The sequence below is a fragment of the Physeter macrocephalus genome, chromosome 20 (assembly GCF_002837175.3).
Source record: "Physeter macrocephalus isolate SW-GA chromosome 20, ASM283717v5, whole genome shotgun sequence".
NCBI classification, from domain to species: domain Eukaryota; kingdom Metazoa; phylum Chordata; class Mammalia; order Artiodactyla; family Physeteridae; genus Physeter; species Physeter macrocephalus.
Genome location: NC_041233.1, coordinates 79,481,567 through 79,492,030, shown reverse-complemented (window position 1 = coordinate 79,492,030; position 10,464 = coordinate 79,481,567). Strand labels below are relative to the sequence as shown.

General features: G+C 46.3%; 2 protein-coding genes across 4 annotated transcripts in view; one reads left to right on the top strand and one right to left on the bottom strand.

Annotated features, from left to right (window-relative positions):
• Nucleotides 1-10,464, bottom strand: part of DOCK1 (dedicator of cytokinesis 1) — a 495,771-nt gene that overhangs the window by 217,499 nt on the left and 267,808 nt on the right. The gene's annotated exons all lie outside the window — the stretch shown is intronic.
• INSYN2A (inhibitory synaptic factor 2A) overlaps nt 1-10,464 on the top strand; it is a 59,918-nt gene that overhangs the window by 1,695 nt on the left and 47,759 nt on the right. Inside the window, exon 2 of one of the 3 annotated variants that reach the window (XR_008616144.1) lies at nt 8,800-10,445. The exons of 1 other annotated variant lie outside the window; for it this stretch is intronic. The gene's annotated coding sequence lies outside the window, so the exon portion shown is untranslated. Of the gene's footprint in view, nt 1-8,099; nt 10,446-10,464 lie in introns of those variants that run through there. One more of the 3 variants, XR_008616143.1, reaches the window with a different exon arrangement.

The following is a 10,464-nucleotide window of genomic DNA, read 5'->3' as shown; positions in this document are numbered from 1 at the left end:
AGGGTCCCCCGTGGGCGGCCGCCAACGGGGGGGCCCCCTCCCCGTTGGCGGGGGGGGGGGGGGGGGGGGGGGGGGGGGGCGGAAATGTCAAGGTTACTGGACTGGGGATTTGACTGAAAACGACCACCCAAATCACCTGACCTGGGCCATTTCTGACGAGTGGTACACGTATGAAAACGCTTTAACCTCATTAAAGCTTATGCTACGGATCCAGCAGAAGGTATAACCCTCATTTCACTTTGCAGAGGCGGAAAGTGCCGGGTTTTACGATTCACATTGTGTGCTGTTTATTACATCCATATCCTGTTGAATGTTACTTTTCAAAGAAAAGTTCATATTCATCTTTGCCATTTTTTTTTGCCAGAATGATTAGCAAACGTGCTGTCAGCTCAAAGGAAAAATGGAAGTCCTGCCATCTGCATGCCTCACCAGATATTAATAATTCACTATCTATGTTTACTACTTACATTAGATGGCACTGCTACTCATGATGGTTTTATTACAGGAGCATTTGGAGAAAAAAAATGTCTAGCACAGCTATCACTAATTGCATGATTTTGCATAAATTATGTTAGCTCCAGAGAGTTTGAGCTTTTCTTCGCTTCACGAAATTCATCATTTCCTTAAAGATAGGACGATTCAGTTTAATTTCTTAGCTAAAGGAGAGACCTCTACTTAAAGATGGGTACTCTTGAAAAGCAGAGGTTACCTTTAAATTTACTATAGTTTATTATTGTGATTAAGGCATTAGCTTTTACTTAACTCAGGCCCATTATCCTATTGAGACACACAACCACTGGTGATGACATAGGTTAATCAGGCCAAAGCTGGAAAGCTTTTGAAAGCCTAGGGAAAGTTGGGTACTCTCTTAGTCTCTTGACTTTGGGGGCTTCTCTGTTCTGCCACATTTGTTTTCCCCACATGTAGGGTATTTCTTTCAGTTCTCCCTCTGTAGAGAAAAAACAATTTAAGTAAATAAATGAAAAGACTTGGGCGTGAAAGGCACTGGTCTACGGGGAAGATTCCTGCACAAGGAACTAAGAAGTCAGAAAATAAAAACAATTCTCAGAATGAAGAGTTGAATCCGGCAGAGCAGTTGGACAGATGTGTTCACTTAGCTCCACATTTGTATTCTCTTGTCTGCTCTCACCCATGGCTGTCTCATTTAGAGCTACAACAACTGAACTCTTGTATGAGAAGCAGATTACTTATGTGGGGGACAGGCTGCTTCTCCATGATAAAGAAATCACGGCTACACTGAAAAGTGGCAGTCCGTCTACGGACCAGCATCAATTTAGGGAGGCGGTGACCCGGGTCATCGGGACCAGCCCACCGGACACCTGAGCAGGTGCACAGCAAGGCTGCTGCTTTAACCAATCAGAAGCTCGGGGAACCACACCAATTATGCCTGCCTAGTTAAGGCAAACCATGGTCATTTAGGGCCTGTGAGGTCATGATGATGCCCCAGACAAAACTGGCATTGTTATTTTAAACAGTTCCTTCATCACCAAGTCCCTTAGCAACCTCTTCCCCTGAGCCCTTCATTCCCCAGCCAACGAAATGAGCTGACATAATTTATGAAGCAGTTTCTTTTTAGTCTCCTCACATATTTGATTTTAATATTTCATTATGGAGTGACTTCAATACTTTAAAGCAAAATTTAGTATGATTGATATGACATGACAACACTTTTATTACCAGGGTATCTGCATACAAACATTTGGATAAGTCTTTAATATTTGGGCTAACCTATAACATAAATGTAGAAAAACCTTATAACTTTTAATCAGTGTATATTTAAAGTCTATTTTTCTTATGTATTAAGGACAGAACATAGAGATTTAGGGCCACATTGTGGGGACCCTACTTGGGATTCATATGAAGAGGCTGTTTAGTATTAAACAGTAAGCCGTACAAATCACAGGTTTGAACCTTTGGACCGTGTATGATGATGCATCTGTTTCAGGTCCAGAGGCCCTGAAGTGTCTCCAAGCATCCAAGAATCTTACCTCTCAGATTGACAAAAAACGTAACTTGGAGACATTTCCGGGTTCCAAATTCAATTCCTGATATTAACTTTCAGACACCCCCTCCTCTACCATAGGGGTAGGTGCACAGCAATATCACCATAAGCCACCATGACATTCGCTATGGGTCTGAGTCATACGTACTTGAGACATCGTTCACACCACAGTGAATGAGTTGAGGGGCTCTCAGGTAGACAAAGATATTAATTATCAAGTGACAAATCGCTGATGTAAATAAAAACAAAACACTTTAACCTGACGGCTCTGTGACTTTCTGCTGAGTGCATATTCCCAGCTCTAGTTGGGAGAGAAAGAAAATTAACTCGACTACAGAAAAGCAGATATTAAGGACAAGAAAGACTTAGGTTTCTAAATTATAAACCTTTGGGCTAACACCATATTTCCAAGGAATTTGGAAAGAACAGTCTTCAAATATATCATTGCAAATATTGCTTCTGTAGAGTATTGAACTGATTATTCAAAGTATTGTACATCCACAGACAAGCTCTCTTTACCCTGTCATCTTGCTATTAGGAATTGGAGCAAAAAAGGAGGAAAGAGACTCACGTTTACACACTGAACCTTCACCCGAGTTACTCTATTATGGCCACGACACGGGTGAAGAAACTTTTTGAAAAATCACAACAGCATAGCAAAAGGCTGGTCAAAGTTTATATCGCAGTTACTATGGAAAATTCCAATTCAATCCTTAATAATCTAGCCTCGGGCATAAAATGAAATGCAGTAAACTACAGCATATGAAAGACATGAGAAGGAGGATTTGAGATGCCAGAAATATTACAAGCAGCCCTGCAAATAAAAGTTACTCTCCCGCCTCACCAAGACTCCAGAGAGAAAAGGGCAGGAAAAGGAGGCTGATGGTCTGGGGGCCTCGTTTCAGCTGCTCAGTTAAGAAATCACCCTGGAGGTTCAGCATCTCCACTGTCAACGATAATGAAACTGACCAATCTCTGTTTGTGTTTCTAGGTCATTCCACCAGTGATGTGGGTCGCTCCATAGCGGTTGTTCCCTAGGAAGTATCCAGTGTTTGTCAATTGCCTATCTCTTTAGTTTTTCTGTGTGTACTTAGTAGTTAGACTCAGAACACCTCATATGATCTGCATTTTGCTCCCTGGAAGCTGCTTGCTTTTGTAGTGACTTTAGCATCCTTGGAAATGTCACGGAACTAGTAAACGTGGACTTGATAATGGGCAAAGCACTGGAAAGTAGATTGATACACAGATGGCTTGGCCCAGAAAGGAAGGCTGGTTTGTGGAAATGTACCCGACAGTAGCAACAGTGGCCATGGCAATGTGTGAGGTGTTGCAAGATGAGTGAGAGGTCCTCAAGAAGTTCAAGGCCAGGAGGGTGAGAGGAGGTAGGAGGTAGGATCAGGAGAGGACCAGCGGTGTGCTTTGAAGGTTCCCAGGCAGGAAAGCGTAATGTCCTGGCTGAGACAAGGGCTGAGACCGGCCCCGTACACACAAATTCTGCAGCTTAAGCACAGCTGCCGCGTACTCAGAGCAAGAGACTTGTGTGGGAAGGGTAAGAAGTGACACTGGGCAAAGGTCTCGGGGTGAAGATCAGAGAGTGAAGAAGCAATCTGAAGTCAGTTAACAGAGGAACAGGCAGGAAAGAAAGGTCCTATGTTCACTGGCGATGGGTAACCACTGAATGTTTTGAACAATCACATACACTTCCAGAAGATTAAGTCTTGACAGCTAGAAACCGGCTGAGAGGGTGTGACAGGTGAGAATTAACTGGTAGCAAAGGTGACTGGTGACAGTGGGAATGGTATATAAAGGGGTGGCTGGGAGAGAGACATCCCCGGCAGCAAATCTTTATGACATGGCAACACGAAGAAGGCATTAAAGATGCTTCTAACCCAGGCAGACAAGGTAGTTGGGGAATCAATGGAAACAGAGAAGCCAGGGAGCCAGCAGATTTGGGGGGAAAGATACGATTACCATTAGAAATTTGAACTTGACTTTCCAACTGGAAACATTATTTTAAAAGATAAGTTCTTCATCATTTCTGACTTCTTAGAATGTCCATGAGATATACTCTCAAAGAGAAGAAAACTGGATCAAAGGATCCACAACACAGAGAAATTCTTAAAGGACTAAGAATAGCCCTATCAAATAACAGGTGCTTCATGAATATTTAATGAGGCTATTAACAATAAACCTAGTCAGTGATCTTGCTAGAAATTCACAGACTCCAGATTGGACAAAATTTTTTTTTCTTCCATTTCAAGTTGTTTTGAAGTAGGAATTAAAAGGAAGTCTTGTGAGAAGTTGCTAACAATGAAGACAGCTTCTGGAGAAGGACAATCCTTACATCTGGGCCACACAATGATCAGGAAATAAAAGAGGATCAAAGGTCTGGGGTTTTCCACCCCCAAACTCAACCTTATCGAGTTTCCTTTGGTAAAAGTTCACATGAGTAGAAGCTGAGTTTTAAAAGAAAGAATGTGGGCTCTCCCTGGTGGCGCAGTGGTTAAGAAGCCACCTGCCAAGGCAGGGGACACGGGTTCGAGCCCTGGTCCAGGAGGATCCCATACGCCGCGGAGCAACTAAGCCTGTGTGCCACAACTACTGAGCCTCCGAGCCACAACTACTGAGCCCGTGCACCACAACTACTGAACCTGCACTCTGGAGCCTGCGAGCTACAACTACTGAGCCTGTGCACCACAACTGCTGAGCCTGCGCTCTAGAACCACGAGCCACAACTCCTGAGCCCATGAGCCACAACTACTGAGCCTATGCTCTAAAGCCACAAGCCACAACTCCTCAGCCTGCGTGCCACAGCTACTGAGCCTGCACTCTAGAGCTGTGAGCCACAACTACTGAGCCTGCAGGCCACAACTACTGAGCCTGCGCTCTAGAGCCACAAGCCACAACTACTGAGCTCGCGAGCCACAACTACTGAGCCCACACACCACAACTACTGAGCCTGCACTCTAGAGCCACTAGCCACAACTAGTGAGCCCATGAGCCACAACTACTGAGCCTGCACTCTAGAGCCACGAGCCACAACTACTGAGCCCATGTGCCTAGAGCCCATGCTCTGCAACAACAGAAGCCATCGCAATGAGAAGCCCGCGCCCCGCAACTAAGAGTAGCCCCCACTCGCCGCAACTAGAGAAAGCCCACGTGCAACAACGAAGACCCAACGCCGCTGAGCAACAACTACTGAGCCTGCACTCTAGAGCCACGAGCCACAACTACTGAGCCCGCGTGCTACAACTACTGAGCCTGCGCTCTAGAGCCACGAACCACAACTACTGAGCCCACGAGCCACAACTACTGTGCCTGTGAGCCACAACTACTGAGCCCGCGCTCTAGAGCCACGAGCCACAACTACTGAGCCCACAAGCCATAATGACTGAGCCCACACACAAATACTGAGCCCGTGCTCTAGAGCCGCAAGCCACAACTACCGAGCCCGCATGCCACAACGACTGAAGCCCGCACGCCTAGAGTCCGTGCTCCGCAACGAGAGAAGGCACCGCAATGAGAAGCCCATGCACCGCAACGAAGAGTAGCCCCCGCTCACTGCAACTAGAGAAAGCCTGCATGCAGCAACGAAGACCCAATGCAGCCAAAAATATATAGATAAATAAATAAATAAATTTTAAAGAGTAAAGAAAGAAAGAATGTGTTTAAGTTTAGTGACCTAGTGTTAGAGTGAAAGCAACAAGGGAGAAGAACAGGACAGATGATGACTCTATCTCGCCTCAATCCAAGAGATTAAATGCTCTTTTACCCCAAATGCTGACATTTTGGGGTTGAAAGGAATTTTCACTTTACCAAAATACCGGAGAGTTCACTGGGTCAACCCAAGACCACCGGAAGACATCTGGTCTCTTAGCCTTGACCCCACCTCTCAATATGACGTAATGACATGTCCACTCCCTTGGTTTTTGTGCCAGACCCATCAACGTAGCACTTCTTTTCTAATCAATACCAGAGTGGCTCATAAAGACCTGGGGTGTTTGTTTCTTTTTTCCTTGTTGAAATTGCATGGCACAAACAACTAGTCAACTAGTTCCGCATTAGTCATGCACTAGACACTCGCCTAGCTTGCAGAAGTGTGCCGAGGAATCACTCCCAAGAAAAGTTCCTACCACGTGCAAGCGTGGAGAGTTTGAAATTTTAAAAATTTTAAAAAAGATAAGTTGCTCATTTTTAAACCATATTTTTCATTTGACTTCTCAGGCCATTGAAAAACCCCATGATAACTGCTATTCTCAAGTATTTACTGTCTGTCTGTTTTCAAAGTAGTTGTTAGTTCAGTGGCTTCACAGAAGTATTTTCCATTCTTGTTTGTTTTGTTTTTGCTATTTCTATTTGTCTCCATGTATACTATTTACTCTCCTCTAAGTATGTCTCTGCTTTATTTATTGTTTCTATCAGATTTGCTAGTGTGGCAAAAATCCCCAAGGGTTAGGCTAAACAATGGAATTTATCACATGGTTGCAACACTGGGTCTATGAAAACATCACCTGCTCTTGCTGGGCAGGGGAAGCTCAGGGGAGGCATGGCTTCTGGATGGGGCGTGATCAGCTGCTGAGTGAGTGGTAGAGAAGGGACTGGAATCCAGGGCCCCTGGCTCTCAATTCATTCCTAGTGACCATTTAAATTCTATTTACATCAAAGCATCACATCAATTCTAACTCTAGATCTAAAGATTATGTGAAAATGACCCCTGGCATGCCCTGTTTTCAAGTAAAAACCTAGGACAACTGTATACTTTTTTTTTTTTTTTTTTTTTTTTTTACTTATTTGTTTTTGGCTGCATTGGGTCTTCATTGCTGCGTGAGGGCTTTCTCTAGTTGCGGCGAGTGGGGGCTACTCTTCGTTGCAGTGCACAGGCTTCTCCTTGCAGTAGCTTCTCTTGTTGAGGAGCACAGGCTCTAGGCGTACGGGCTTCAGTAGTTGTGGCATGCAGGCTCAGCAGTTGTGGCACGCGGGCTTAGTTGCTCTGTGGCATGTGGGATCTTCCTGGACCTGGGATAGTGTGCACGGGCTTAGCTGCTCTGTGGCATGTGGGATCTTCCCGGACTAGGGCTCGAACCCATGTCCCCTGCATTGGCAGGCGGACTGTTAACCACTGCGCCACCAGGGAAGTCCAACTGTATACTTTTTTTTTTTTTGCGGTACGCGGGCCTCTCACTGCTGTGGCCTCTCCCGTTGCGGAGCACAGGCTCCGGACGCGCAGGCTCAGCGGCCACGGCTCACGGGCCCAGCCGCTCCGCGGCACGTGGGATCTTCCCGGGCCGGGGCGCGAACCCGTGTCCCCTGCATCGGCAGGCGGACGCGCAACCACTGCGCCACCAGGGAAGCCCCAACTGTATACTTTTTAATCAGCCAAAGTGGAAACCTTACAAGTGTTTCTCAAACGTGTTTCTCCCAAGTAACATATCCAGTGTCATCTACGCCCATAACGTATTCATAAGTGCGCTGTCCTTGTCAACAGCGCTTCATCACCAGCAGCAGCATCGCCAGGGCCACATACTGAGGGCTTCATAGGCACCGGCCTCCTGAGCCCTCATCACAGATCAGAGCACTGAGGGCCATGTCCAGGGGACACTGTCCACAGCTGCACCCCCAGTTCTGCCAGTTACTATCTGGGTGATGTGGACACGGACTCATTTCTCAGTGCTTCACTTGCCCCACCTTTTAAAATATGGTAACTCCTCCTTCAGAGAGTATTTGGAGAATGCAGTGTAAGAACATGGATAAAGTACAAAATGGTACCTAACCCACGCCAAGCAGGATAGAAACATTAGCTTTTTATTACCTTTACCTGCCCAGGTCATATAACGTGCTCAGGATTCTGGGCTAATATGTGGAAGGGCCAGAACTCAAAGCCAGGCAGTCAGTCTCTAAACCCCAGTTCTTAAGCACTGTGTGATATGACATAGCCAGGAATGACCATGACAAGAAAAGACTAGAATGAGTCTAGTCTAAAGGGATGAGCTTGCATCCCCCTTGCTAGCTTATAAAATCCTACATCTAAATCATTCACTGAAAAGCACTGGCACTAATAACTGATCTCAAACCCCAGATCCCTGGTGAGAAGAGCTGCCCCCACCCACGGCATTCCTAGGAAGGGGCAGAATCCTTGATGTGCTGCATCCCCAACCGGAATCATCAAAAGAAAAAAAGATGTGAATATGTCATATTCCTGCTATGGACCTGCCAGGTGACAATTTACCCGGAATTCACCACTTGATAATTAATCCACATTACAAAAGACCTGTATTTTATTTATTTATTTTTTTTTTGCGGTACGCGGGCCTCTCACCGCTGTGGCCTCTCCCGTTGCGGAGCACAGGCTCCGGACGCGCAGGCCCAGCGGCCTGTATATGGCTCACGGGCCCAGCCGCTCCGCGGCACGTGGGATCTTCCCGGGCCGGGACACGAACCCGGGTCCCCTGCATCGGCAGGCGGACTCTCAACCACTGCGCCACCAGGGAAGCCCAAAGACCTGTATTTTAAACGATGACAATGACAGGCCACTAACTGTCCCTCTCTGTGGAAAGGGAATCCACGCTCACTGCTGCTCCATGAACAGAGCCATGGAAAGCCCACCCTGCTGGCCTCGACCCGGGCTCTGGTGATCAGCAACCCTGGCTGAGTCCCAGGTTCATTCTAGAAAAACTAGAAGGGGACGGCTCTGCTTGCTCCCCTGAGACATCACTCATTCATCCCTTCATTCGGTAAATATTTATGGGTGCCTTTTATGTGTCACATGTACCTCCAAGCTTCAGGGATACAGCAGGAAGTACAAGCAAATGAGGGGAACAAAACAAAACACGGAGACCGGTGGTTCTTCATCTTGCATGCATTATCAGAATGATCTCGGCCACCCTGTCACCAGTTTCCCCAGAAGCTCTGACTGCCTGGACTGGGCCGGGGACCACGATATGTATTCTGGAGAGTCAGGCCCAAGGATGGAGGCCTTGAGGAAGGTGCGTGTTTTCCTGCTTCCTCTAGGGTGAGCACAGCCTCCCTTCGGCTTCTTTTCCCCTACGTGGCCAGAAAGGCTGTCTTTAAAAACAACAACAACAAAACTTGTAAAAGGTACCACTTCTTCAATGCTGTGCTCTCCTCCAAAGTTTCAAGAAAGCCAAGTATAGAGGGGTCGTTTGAGGTTTTAGAAAGACTTATGTTTTCCTTTAAAACAGTATTTTTAGGATTCTGATGGGCGCAGAGAATCATTTCAAGATCAGCAGTACTGCTTATGCACAATGACGCTATAACTTCTTGAACCTCCACAGTCTTACCCCTCTGTTCTCTCTCCCTTTACCACAATCCCTGTGAAGGAAGAGAGCATCAGTTCCAGCAAGGTGCCAGAGAGATTAAAAGACAGAAGCAGAACACAGAAACGTCAACTCAAAATGTGATTATTCATTCAGTTTAACACTTGTGTTCATTGTGTGTTGGGTGCTTCATAAAATGTGGAACTGTATGATGGTCCCGCCTCAGTTACCTGTCCTTGCCTTGATTTTTGTTTTTTGCCCTGGGAGGAACTGTCCAGCTCCGTTCTGGACGGGAGGACAAGCGTTGCTGCAGCTGCCTGATACAGAGCAGTGGAAAGCTGACGGTAGTGGCTCTGGTCCATCAGAACGATCTGTGCCTTCATCCCCAGTTAATAGCACTCAGGATGTAATGCCCTCTGCCTGGACTGGCTTCCCTGGGCACCTCCCCTTCCACTCCTGTGTCTGTCTGTGCGGTTCTAGCATTCACTGTTCCCCTCACATTCTCCCTCTCATTTTATTTCCCCATTTCCCTTTTCCTTCCTCCTCATGTTCATCACAAACAGTAGCATAGAATTATATTTCTAACTACTGATTTTACTTATTGAGTGCAATTTTATACTTTATGTTCCATTTCAAAGTAAGGAAAAATGAAAAGCTATTTATTTCATTCAACACCTTTGGGCCAAAACACACATGCTCTGAAGTAACTCAATGCAAAGGTGTGATTCCCAACTCTCTATGGATTCCCACCCCCCCGCCCTGAAAGGTCAGGGGCTCCTCCTCTATAGCAAACTCTAGAGTCCATTTAGAAAGCTGCGATTCCACCGATTCCACGCTCTCAAACATGTTTATGTTATCCCAAGCTATTGAGATTTCTGAATTAAATTCTTAATTTATTCTGCCATGACCACATCCCACTCCCAAGGAGAAAGCCGGGCAGTGTAAGAACAAGCCTGCTGGTCACATTTACCATACCAAATATGTTGTAAGGGCCCCAGTGCACTTTATGATTAAATATAAAACATACACCACTTCTGAACCATCTACTCATTTTTGTGAGTGTGTGTGTCATCTCGTTTCCCTCCACCCGCACAGAAAAAAAATTTAAAAAGTAGGGCTTCCCTGGTGGCGCAGTGGTTGCGCGTCCGCCTGCCGATGCAGGGGACA